The following is a 12,846-nucleotide window of genomic DNA, read 5'->3' on the forward strand; positions in this document are numbered from 1 at the left end:
AACAGAAATAAACTCAAGCTATTTGAAGCAGAAAACAAATTCATTAGAGAATTAGAGAGAGAGACTGCGGGGGAGGGGAGAGAGAGAGCGAGAGAGAGAGAGAGGTCATTGACTCTGCAGGAGCCAAAGAATCAGATTCAGAGGTCGCAAATGAGCTAGAAGCCATGCCCAAACGCATGCTGGGTACACACACACTTCCATTTGCACCACTAACATCAGTCTTGGACAAAGACATGAAACATCTGTCCCTGCTACCTCTGGGAGCCACCAATGTGGCCATGAGTGCCAGAATAGAATCAGTATGGTCTCTACTTTTTTGTATCATTTGCTTCCAATTCAGAGTCCTGGAGAGGGGCTTCTAATGGAGAAGACCTTGGTCACATGCCTCCACTCTAGATGCACCATCGACTGGAAAAGCAAACATCCAGCATTTTTAGCTTCTATAGCGGAGGTGGGGTTTCTGCCAATATAGGAAGTGATATTTGGATGCTGGGAAGCCAAAAAGAATAACAAATGTCCAGTTTGACTTGTAAGATCAATCGACATTTACAAAAAGAAGAAATTTCTCTTTCAAACTCCTCAGCATTAAAAAAGAGCATTCAAGGTCTTCATTTATTTACTGGCCTAGAATGTATTTTTGCTTATCTTTCCTTATTTGCACTGAATAAGAGAACAAATTTTTAAAATCAAATTATTATATTTTGTTTTGTCTTTATACTTTACCAATATACTGAACCTATTTTATTTTCAGACATTAGATTTCATAGAGATTAATTCTACTTTCTTATTTCTTATGTTAAAATATTTGAAAATAATAGTCGTAAAATAAAATAAATAATAGGAGCAGACTCTCTAAAGAAAATTTTATTCGCAATATTTGTTGGTACAATATGCTAAGCCTCCTTGAGGTTTTTTTTTGCTTTGTTTTAGGTAGAACTGGTGATGGCTCCAACCCTGCTCAGGAAATTGGATTCGGTGAGTGGCAGCCGCAGCCACACAGTGAGTCCTTAAGTGGCAGTCCACTTCTAACACTGCGCCTCTAGACATCACACTAATCCTGGCAATGTGAGAGAGAGAGCCAGATCAAAGCCCATTTGGAGAAAGAAAGAAAATAATCCCAAACTGCTCCTTTGATGTCACATTAGGCCATTAATATACATCACATCTGTTTAATTTAAAACTTCTGCCCAGTGCTGCTATGACTTAATTGCACACCTCTTGAGACCCAGCATTAAGTTCCTGTGTACTTGGATGGGGAACGTGATTTGTGCTGTAGTTAATGATGAGGTTTAGAGTCAAGTCCATCTTCATGCGTTCTCAAACTCTCCACTGGCCTAACTGCATGCTTCTCATAAATAACGCCTTCGGTGGACGAGGAGACCATAAATCTGTCCAAAGATGCATCTCTTCATCCAATTCTGTTCTCTCCTTTGACTCTGCCTTTTGATTGCCTGGATTATAATGAGAAGTCTGTTAAGTACGTGTCTCTCTTTTCTCTCTCAGCGGGCTAGTCATTTCCTTCATGCCTTATTCTGTCTCATGTTTGGGAAATGGGAGACGTTGTTAGGTTTTTAACAGTATCTTTAAAATTATCCATCATTTGTCTATCATCTTTATTTGTATTCCAAGTATTTTTAGAGTATGACCCTGTTTTTTGGTTATAGAAAGTTTCTCTTAAAGATTTTATTAAGCTTTGTGCAAAAATTGGAGGATAAGTTGAAATAACAAAGAATTTAAAAGACACAGGGCTCAAAAATTAAATAAGTGGCATCATAAACTATGTTTACCTCTAGACAACTTGGGAAATGCAGCAATGACAGATAAGATTTTAGCAGAAAGTAGCTCATACTTTCACTTCTTGTGGAGAAGAAGCTGGACTTTCATGGAAGGAAACTGTAAGGAGTAACCACAGGTACCACAGAAGATGTAGTTATGTAAACAGATCTGATTCAGAGGTAAGGATGCCGAATGAGAGAAAATGGTGTGAATGTGTGGGAACTGGGACTCTCAGGAAAGGGATACCCAGCAAGAGATAACCAGAATGGTCTGAAGCCATGAGCCTCAATCATAATACTTAGGAATTTAGAGAAAATTTTTAAAAAAGAAAAAGAGTTCATAAAAGTTTGGCCTCTTCTTTCAGTCCTCAAGTGCAGCCTAAGAAAGAAGGCACCCTTTAATAGGTAGTATAATAAGCTCCTTTGGTTGTTAGCATATGTAGGAGACAGAAAAAGAGGAAGAAAAGGAGGGAAGGAGGGAGGGAGGGAAGGAAGGAGGGAGTGGGGGAGAGAGAGAGAGAACTGGAATGATAAAGAACATAGCCAAGGTCAAGGTTAGCTAGCTTTCCTTAAGGTTACTTAGTGAGCTCTGACTGAGATCAACAGTATTAGTTTAGAGTGTCTCAAACTTCTCTCAAACATCTCAAGGAAAAGGAAAGTGAGAAACATATCCTCAAGCAATTGGAGAGATGATGCTGGCACTGCAAATAAAAATTTCAAGATTTCTTGTTTTATTTTAAAAATGTATACAAATGTTGCATTCTATTCATAATGTGGTTTTTTAATATAAAATATTTTAGGCTAATGCCATTCAGCAAAATCGATGTTCCCAGTAATTGTGTCCCACTTAGTCTATAATTTTGCAAAGCCCATAGCCCACTGTCATGGGAACCTCTGAGGGGGTCTGCACTATCCATTTGAAAAACAAATGAACACAATTAGTTCAATTCTAAATGTTGTATCTGAAAATATTGTGACTTTCAGTTAAGTCTATTCAATCATTCAGCCAAATATTTTAATAACCTGTAGAAACGCAAGGAATATAATTTCAAACTTTGGCCTGCTGTGTTTTCAGTTGAACAACCAAGCTTTGCATGACTCCTTTCTGGCAAGAGGTACTTGTTTCGATCAGAGACATTGCTCACTCTAAAAATTTGATCCAAATCTGGAGTTAGTGTTAAATGACACCATGTGTTTCCTCTGGTTAAGTAAGGTCAATAAATTGTGTTCCTTTTTGTTTCAAAAAACTGAGATATTTTAGTCTGTTTGTGTTGAAAAACCACTAATTACGAATTTAAGAAATTTGGAGGGCAGTGAGAACTCAAAGGCTGCATTTGGCATGCCTGCTCATCTTGCCTTCAGAATTCTGGAGTATTTGAGGTGTTACTATAAAGAAACAAGTCTGCTTTTTCTTTTCTTTTTTTTTTTAAAGTCTTTTTTTATGGCCTAAAACATGTCAAAAATGTTTTGAGAAATGACAGACAGCATTGTTAAATAAACATTGTTAAATAAAGGCAACACTTATTCAAATAATTTAAAATTCAAAAAGCATCTATACCTGAATGAATGTCAGAGATAAGGAATTCCTTCCTTTGAAAAATGAAAAATCATACTCAGGCCTCTATGACCTTTCAAACTATACTACCTAATATTAATTCTGCAGAGAAATATGTAGAGAAGGAGGTTGATAAAGATAATAATCTCTTAAGTAAATATAAATAATTTAATAGTTCCAGAATTCCCAGAGTAATATATATATACACACACATATTTGTGGGTTAGAGGTGGAGAGGAAAGAATGGTAGATGCAAAATTCAGTAATTTGCAATTATTTGCCTGAAAATCTAGCTGCATAACTTCAATGTATAAAAAAATAAAATTAAATTAAGAAAGTGTTACCTGCTTGTTTCCGGTGCCTCATACTTTTTCTGGATGAATCTCCCTTTCTGATCTATTCTCCGCAGTCCTCCACAGGCCGAGGGGCAGTTCTCCTGCTTGGTAAGCTTTCCTTCCTTACTGCTAGGAGCTTATTCACTCCACAGCCTTGCTTCCAAGTGGCAGGGACTGCTGATACAGGAACAATAGGATGTCTCTGAGTTCACAGTGCAGCAGGAGAGACAGATCAGTAGATACCTAAGTTAAAAATGTGCGTTCTCTGTCCCAGGTAGAAATGTACAGGGTGTCTTAGGGCACAGAGAAGAGCCTCAAACCTAATAGAAGGTGCCCCAGAAGGCAAACGCAGAGCAGATATGGAGCCAACACCTTGGGTTCCAAAGTGCCCCATTGAATGCCCTGGTGAGATCTCAAGTTGCGATCAGAAGGCAGAGTGTGTGTGTGTCCCTAGCCACTGTCACACAGTGGGCTTGCTGGGACAGCGTAGGCTTGCTCCACACAGGGTGGTCTCTGCCTGACCCAGACAAAGTCAGCATCAACTGATGGGAAGGAACGAAGAGGGGTAGAGCATGGAGAGCAGCTTCCAGTTCAGGCAGAGGAAAACATTCTCCAAGGAAGCACCAGATTCCTGAACTGAGTCCAGCCCTTTGGAAAAGATGCAGTTCAGGCTGCAATTCAAGTAAACTTCTGAGGAGCTTCAAAAGCTCAGACTTGGCAATTCAATTCAAAAGGCTCTTCCAAGCTCTTCCTATTTAACTTCAACTTCTAAGGCAAAGTCATTGTTTACAGCCTGGCGGAGTTGGAATAGTGTGGAAAAAACGAACTTGTGACGGTTGGGATTTAGAACCACCCTCAGACTTAAGCTAGAGGTGAATTTGAGGAGCTTTCAGCACCACGGCCTCGCTTCCACCCGCCAGTGTATGTGCCAGTGTTTGGCTGGGGGGAAACAGTGGGTCTCAGATTTGTAGGTGACTCCTTTCGGGAACATCTCTCCCACATTCTCATTTGCCACGCCCCTTAGACCACCTGATGTGGTCTGTTCCCCACCATATTTCCACTGGGGAATGCTCTGTGGCTCCTGAATGTCCATGGCCGAGCTGCTGCCTCCACGAGGGCAGGGCGAGGGGTGAGCCGGGTGGATGGGGCCTGCTCACTGACACCTGCCAGCACCAGGGAGGGATCTCAAGTTAGGGTCCCTGTGGCTTCAATGTCCCCAGCCACCTCTGCAGGCAGTCAGCGGGCAGCACCACTCTGCTGCGGAAGAGAGCATTGTACCCACTGACGACTCCGTACTCCTACCGTTTGGGGTACCTTGCTAAAGTGACTGAACTCTTGAGTCTCAGTATCCTCATCCCCAAAATGGAGTTAATGATCCTTACATTTGAGAGCTGTTTGAGGATAAAAAGAGAGTTGTATCTAAGTTACCTACGTGCCTAGCACTGTCAGTGTTGTGGAGAGGAAACAGCGTCTAAGCGAAAGAAGAGATATGTGCACGCTTTGCAGCAAAGAAAGTAAGGTTTGTTAGAGTTGCAAGTCCAGGAGACACAGGCACACTATCACTCCAAGGCCTGGCTCTCCAGGTGTCTTGGGAGTACAGATTATATAGGAAAAAAATCAGTAGTCAGGAAAACTATGAGAGCTGGGATCATAGGTGCTACTGATTGAATGATTGCTGGAGGAGGAGGTAATTGATCATTGTGTCCAGTTCTGGAATCAGCCAAGTTGCCGTCCCCTCTTAACCCAGTGGCCAGGTCCCGAGGCCAGTGGGATTGCAGTTCTGCCTCTGTGGGCCTGGGGCTGAAACACATCTAAAGCCGAGATGTTATCCTTAGTCTAAAGTCCAACAGAAACCTATTGTCCTCATGATTATAGACTTGAGGCTCGGATAATCTTATGTCCTAAGGCTTAATGATTAAAGGAGCAGGCGTACAGAGAATTAGGGCAGGAAAAAGCAAGTGAGTCACAATGCCATTATCTGGACAAAACCAGCTTGAATCGGAGAAAAAAAAACTGTATTAAAGAAATGAAGTTTGTGTGTGGGTTACAGTAGCTGCTCATCAGTGTTAGTTTCTTTCCAAATTCAATCTGATTAAACTTTTAGCTACCAAGAGTCTACTAGTTTCCAGGCTCTGGGAATATAATGTAAAATAACCCTCAAGGAGCTTATTGTCTAGTGTAGTAGTCTCCAACCTTTTTGGCACCAGGGACCGTTGGCCAGGCAGAGGGGGCTATAGAGGGAGAAGAGCTTACGGTTAGAGAGACCAAGGTTAGGATGAGAGCAAAAACAGGGGGAAGTTGAAAGTAGTTCAGCCAGCCTAGAAAGGTGAAGGTAGAGGGATAGAAAGAATTTCCAAATTATAAAATTTTAGTAACTATAAATTTTTATCTTGAAGCAAAGGGAAAATCATTAAAGTATCTTAAGCAAGAGAGTTACATAATCTTATTTGAATTTTAGAAAGACTCCTGAGTAGAGATCATACAGTTGCAATTTAACTTCCAAGTTCCTCATTATTAGCAGCTTCATTTGAAGGTCAAATGAAGAATTCTTCTAGAATTAGAAAAAAAAAACTATTTGGAATTTTTCAGGTCAGGCTATGTAATCCTGAGTCCTTAGAAACGACCAGAGGATTTGTTAGTTTTTTTCTCTACAAGTGAGATTGAGTGGGGTTTTAACATCCCCTCTATGAACCAGGCTCAGTTCCAAGGCAAATTTTATTACTTGGTTGGGAAAAAAAATGAAAACTTTTATACCTACATTACTCAACTACCTCTTTATAAACTTGCTTTTTCACTCACCTGCATGTGGCTTGCTCCTAGGATCAAGAAGCCAGAAGGCAATGAAAAGTGTTATCAGACTTGCATAAGACCAGCCCCTCCCTAAAGATGTTCTGGAGACAAAGCCAAATAAGGTGGAGTTGGGCAGAGCTGAGGCTTCAGGCTCAGGCTTGCAGGCTGGCTTGGGGGATTAGAAGCCCTAAACAAGTTATTGGGGTTGTTCCTCTCTCTTTGTTTCCTGTTAGGTGATATGTGAGTTGGTTATGTTTTTATTTCAATGATTCGCCAGTGAACATTGCTTTCGAAACAGCAGTTTGCAGGATTAGCTAATAGCCATGCTGTCGTCCTTGTTCAAACTCGGTGAACAGTGATTTAATCTCAGATTGCTCAATGTGGCTTCAGGTTCTCTCTGCCTAGCTCTAGACTTGCATGGAAAGGGTGACTGAGCAGGTTGGGGGATGAGTTATTTGCCTTTTTCTGAGAGATCCTGCAGGTGGGGGAGTTGTAAGAGAATAAGTTTTGTCAACATCAACTCTTCCTTCTTCCCGCCCCCCTCTGCCCCCGCCCCCCCACCCTCGCTTGATTTTATGGTACACAATGCAGATCTGGAATTTAGCCTTGAGCTGCTCTTAATTCGTTCAGTGATCTGGATTACTATCTTCCATTTTCTGAGGCTTCATTATAAAATAGGAAAATTTGACTAACTGCTGGATTTTTCCTTCCAGTTCTAGGAGGGCCTGGTCATCAGAACAGTCAATATCAAATTTCTGCATTTAAAGACATAGCAATGAAATAGGGAAAAGGCATGAGAATTAAATATTAAATCAAGTTGTATGCAGAGACTGCTACGTGCTGCCTGACACAGGAATTTAGCTGATCAGCATACAGCTAGACAACCTGGAACCTATAAGATTCCTGCTGAGATTACCAACAACTACTACCCCATACCCTTAAGGCTGCAAAACTGTCTTTGGGAAGGAAAACAGATTTAAACTGAAATCCTTGAAACTCTCATTCTCTGCCTGAGAGGAGAGACCGCACTCTGTCTATGGAGCATTATACCTTCTCTAATAAACTTTTCTTTGTCTCTAACTCTGGTCTGCGCTTAATTTTTTTCTTGCACTCAGTGAAGAACTCTCAGTGCAAGACTGGAACTCCTACTGAGGGGGATTCTCCCAGTTCTTCATCAGCATGAAACTATAATCTAATGGCCTCTCCTCAAACACTCCTTTATGTGAACATCTTTGTCTGTCAAATAGTCTTTTTTTCATTGCAAATTGATTTCTAAGTGAAATTGCCAATCTTGTCAAATATACAGGATTATATGAAGTTGATTAAAGTAATGTCAGAGATGGCAAAGCCTTTGACAAACAAAGCTTTAGCCAGATCGCAGTACCTAAAAACCGGAGGAAAAATCAGCAAGGATGGTGACAAGACAAGTGTTTCAAAAGGCGAAGATTAAATTGGCAAAAGATTTAATAGTGACCTTTGAGGAAAACTGATGAAACCCATTCACGTTTTTGTAAAAATGATCCTCTATATGATCATGCTGCTAAAGTTAAAATGATGACGCAGGATATCAGAAAGTGATGACAATAAAAGAATAAAGTCTTGATTTTTAGAATTATAAACTAAGGCAAAATACTTATTTTTATAATTTCATTGTTTTTCAAAATAAAATGCAATCAAACTTTTTTCCTATGAAATTTTGATTCCTTATTAGAGTCCATTTTAGATAGCTGTGGAGGCTGAAGAAATAATACATTTCCTTCTACCTTCTTCTAGCTGGACTAATAATCAAATTAATAGAGACAGATTAACAGGAGAAAATCAAAGTTTAATAGGAGCACATGAGGAATTCATATAAGTGTAAAAATTCCAAAGATAGTGAGGCAGACTTGGGGTACATATGTCATTTTAGACAGACAAATGAGAAAGGGAGGAATAGGATCTTAGATTTCAAAAGTGAGAATGGGCAATTTACAGGTAATTGAAGAAGAGCAGAACACACGGGGCAGGTAACCTTTTGCTAGGCAACCCAGAAAACAATGGGACAAAGAGGGTGATCTAAGCTATCACCCCCTGCCAGGAGGTCTCCTATCTACCATATACATTCAAATTAGGCTAAGGAGAACATCCTAAGATTTTCTTCCAGAATCAGGCCTTTTCTGATCCTCCTGAATCTCTTAGGCTGGATAGCGGGGAGGGTCAAAGATTTTTTTCTGAGTCTTTCATTTCTTAACAACCAACTTAAAACCAATATCCCAAAAGGCAAAACTTTGGTTCCCTTCATGGCCGCTTTTAGATACCAATATCTCCTGTATTTATTAATTTATCACCTAGTTTCAAAAAGGGTTTAAGATGTCTAATATTATGTGTTGAATATTAGTACATTCTAAATTCTGCCACCAAAGGGATTTCTTCCCTAATACCTCTCTCATGGTCCTCATTTTAAAAATGAGGACCTTCTTTCACTCAGCATAAACAGGGGGAAGTTGAAAGTAGTTCAGCCAGCCTAGAAAGGTGAAGGTAGAGGGCCAGAAAGATGAACCTCTAGGTTCATCCATGTTGTTGCAAATGGTAGGATTTCATTTTTTTAATGGCTGAGTAATGTCCATTGTATATGTGAACCATAATTTCTTTATCTAATCATCTGCTGATGGGCATTTAGGTTGCTTCCATACGATTTCACTTATATGCGGAATCTAAGCGATAAAAAGAATAAACTAATCAAAAACAGACTCACAAATATAGTGGACAATTTGGTGATGGACAGTGGGGGGAGGGGTTGGGGGGCTTGAGAATGGGATGAAGGGTTAAAGAAGTACAAATTAGTAGTTGATAGATGGTCACGGGGATGGGTAGCACAGCATAGGGAATGCAGTTAGCATTAATATGATGGCTAAGTGGAGGGCCAAGGGAGGGTGGGAGCAATTGGGGGGATCATTTTATGAACAATATAAATGTCTAACCAATGTACTATATACTTGAAACTAATTTAAATAAATAATTTTTTTAAAAAAAAGGTAGTTAAAGGTGAAAGAGATAAGAGGTTGAAAAGAGAGAAGAAAATTCCAAAATATGTAGCCTTCACCATATGTAAAAAAGTAGCCACATTTTCTTTTCATGGATCTTTTGAGAGAGTGAGTTATTTGAAGTTTATATAAGTTAAATAGATAAAAAATGATAAATAAAAATCCAAAAAGTTAAAATATACATATATATATATATATATTGCTCACTAATTGGCATTTTTTTGAGTAGTAGCTTTTCTCATATGAAATAAAATCATATATATATTATTTATTTTACAAATTATATATTAGAATTATATAAATAAATGTTCATATATATTATATAATGGCTATAAATCATGGAAATGATGATTATATATAAATATATATAACACAATTTTATATACTCACTTCCACTTAGCACCACAGATAGTGGCTATTATCATAGCTAAAGTCAAGTGTTTCTCTGACCCCCAGACATCCTCAGTGTTGGACATCATGGGGGTGGGGAAAGGGGAGAGCTTTTAGGCTAGATAGGCATCCCAGACTCCATCAAAACATGGGATCCAGGCTGTGGAGGATCAGGGGAGAGGTGTACGACAAGAAACTCAGACAATAGTGGTGTCTGGCAGGTGTGATCGGCCTATGGGATGACAGGTCTGACTAAATGTTTCCAAGTCTGGGAAACAGAAGAGAGGGGAGGACACTCTAAATCTGTGCCCAGCCCACATCAGTGCTGGTTTGGGAACCAGCTCAGGTCTGAGCACCAGTGAGGAGAATAGGGACACACTTGGGAGAAGTGATATTTATGAATTTATGCCAGGCAGCTTCTTTTTTTCTCTTTTGACTTTCTTTTCCGTCTAGATCTGCTTCCTCTTTTCCTATATCAGTGACTTGGGAGGTATCTGGCATGGTAGTGATACAACTATCTTTGTTAGTAGATTTAGATGAAGTGTAAAGGTCTTTTCAACCCTACTATTTTATTGTGAAGTGGCACAGGTAAGGAGCAAATGGTGAGTATAGCTTTAAAATGTTTGAAAATAATTATAATTAATAATTTGACACATCTAAAAACAGAGACTAGAAAAAGAAAAAGAAGTCACCTAATAAGTCCACCAATCTAAATCACAATCAATATTATTATTTTGATGTATATTCTTTTATTATTATTATTTGTATGCTTTGGCTTTCTTATAAATTTTTGTATCATTTTCTTTTCCTTACAGTTATATCAAAAGTATGTTTTTATGTTGTGATATGGTCTTGATAAACATGCTTTCGGAGTACACAGTGATCCAGTAGCTGAATGAATCATGCTCTTCTTACCTTATTATTGAACATTAAGGTGGCTTCGAACATGTTGTTTTTGTCTCTTTAAGATACTGTTTTATGGACTTTTAAAGCATATTGTTTCTTATGGACTTAAGATTAGTGGGCGAAAAATAATAATTTCATTAATTCACTCATTTAACAAATGTTAACTGAATAAGACACCATGTTAGGCAGCAAGAATAAAAGGTTTCAAGATAGGGCCATTGCTCTTTGCTCATAGTACAAGTAAGTGCCAGACCATTTAAAAACTTATTCCATCTAATCAATGACAATGTCAGTTACCGCACTTCTGACAAGCAGAAGTTGATGACAGCCTCACACTTTTAAAGTCAGCCAATCCACTATAGTCTCACTCCAGTAAACATACTTTCACAGCTAACGCTCAGCCTATCCCTATACATTTCCACTCCAAAAGTCTGCCAGTCCCTGAAGTTTCGTCTTCTCAAAAATCTGCCTAAGATTAATTCTAAAAAAAATTTTAAATGGTAACTAGGTGAGGTGATAGTTATGTTAATCACTTGATTATGGTGATGATTTTACAATGTATGCATATATCAAGACTGCAAGTATATATAAAAAATATATAGACTTTTTATTTGTCGATCATACCTCAGTAAAGCAAAAAAATGAAAGAAGAAAAGAAAAAGAAAGAAAGAAAAGAAGGAAGGAAAGAAAGAAAGAAAGAAAGAAAGAAAGAAAGAAAGAAAGAAAGAAAGAAAGAAAGAAAAAGATTAACTCTAGTTAGCAGCTTTGTTTAGAGAGAGACTGAACAGCTCTCCCTTAATTAGCAAGCCATAAATTCAGCTTTTTGTTTTGCTGGCTTCTTCCTTTCAACACAGTATCAAAGCTGAAAATAAAAATATTCCTTTTCTTCAAAGATATTATGACTTAGTTGGAGATATATCACCTATACACAAAAAATTATAGTATACCTGAAACTAATATATCTATGCCGACTGCAATTAAAAAATTTAAAAAAAAAAAATTTTTTTTTAAAGCTACTATAACTGGAAATGCTGCAGAGAAATATTAATAAAGAGACACCTGGGCTCAGTGGAGAGTACTTTCTACTAGGAAGATGAGAAAAAGCGTCATAGAATGGGCCTTGAAGGAGATGCAACTGGCGTTGTTCATGCCTAGGAATAAAAATATCACAGTAATGATCATAAACTAGATTTTTCTGATTTCATATGGAATTAATCTGCTTGGGCTGCAATAACAAAATGCCATAGAGTAGGTGGCTTTAACAACAGACTTTATTTTCTCACAGCTCTGGAGATCGGGGTGCTAACATGGTCAGTTTCGGGAGAGAGCTCTCTTCCTGGCTTCAGATGGCTGCCTTTTTGCTGTGACCTCACTGTGTGGAAAGAGAGAAAGAATAAGCTCTCTGTGTCTCTTCTTATAAGGCTACTCATCTTATTGGATGAGGATCCTACTCTTAGGAATCACTATATCCACATATGATCGTGTTATATCCTCACTCAAAGAACTTCGGTGGCTCCTTATTCCACAGAGGATAAAATCTAAACACCTATAAACTCTCAGCTGATAACCCCTCTTCCTATTTCACTGAACAAATAAAAGCAATCAGAAGAAAACTTTCACATTCTCCCATTGCAACTACACACAACCTGCATTTGTGCCCATATGCTTTGCCTTTCCTTGTGCTTTTATGCATGAACTGCCCAGACTCCTATTTAAGGCCAACACTCTCACTTGTACACTAGACCCATCCTCTCAACCACTCAAGAACATCATTCTATCAATCTCTTTTCTCTTCCAAATCATCAATTTCCCCCTCTTTACAGGACCATTCTCATCACAAACATATTATTTCTGGTACTATAAAAAACTCTCTGTTGACCCTCTTTTTCCCTGGTTACAGCCCCATCTCTCTTGAAAGAAAAACTACTTAAAGACTTGTCTGTGCTCATTGTCACTAATTCTGCTCTTTCTGCTCTTTCTTGAATACATTCCAATCATGCTTTTGACCTCAAAAACTGCTTTTGTCAAGGTTACGAATGACTTCTACACTGCTAAATCTACTGGATGGTTCT

The 12,846-nt window shown here is 38.7% G+C and overlaps 1 long non-coding RNA gene across 2 annotated transcripts; it reads right to left on the reverse strand.

The window, feature by feature from the left end:
* Positions 1 to 844: 844 nt before the first annotated feature.
* LOC111745203 lies at positions 845 to 6,677 on the reverse strand. Of its 2 annotated transcripts, none has more exons than XR_002782547.1 (3): positions 6,465 to 6,677; positions 3,675 to 3,839; positions 845 to 1,451 (listed from the first exon to the last, which is right to left on the reverse strand). It is a non-coding gene; the product is annotated as an uncharacterized LOC111745203 (long non-coding RNA). The 2 variants fall into 2 exon arrangements; XR_002782546.1 differs by having other exon boundaries at positions 3,675 to 3,842.
* Positions 6,678 to 12,846: the final 6,169 nt, after the last annotated feature.

The sequence above is a fragment of the Pteropus vampyrus genome, unplaced genomic scaffold (assembly GCF_000151845.1).
Source record: "Pteropus vampyrus isolate Shadow unplaced genomic scaffold, Pvam_2.0 Scaffold148, whole genome shotgun sequence".
Classification (NCBI taxonomy): domain Eukaryota; kingdom Metazoa; phylum Chordata; class Mammalia; order Chiroptera; family Pteropodidae; genus Pteropus; species Pteropus vampyrus.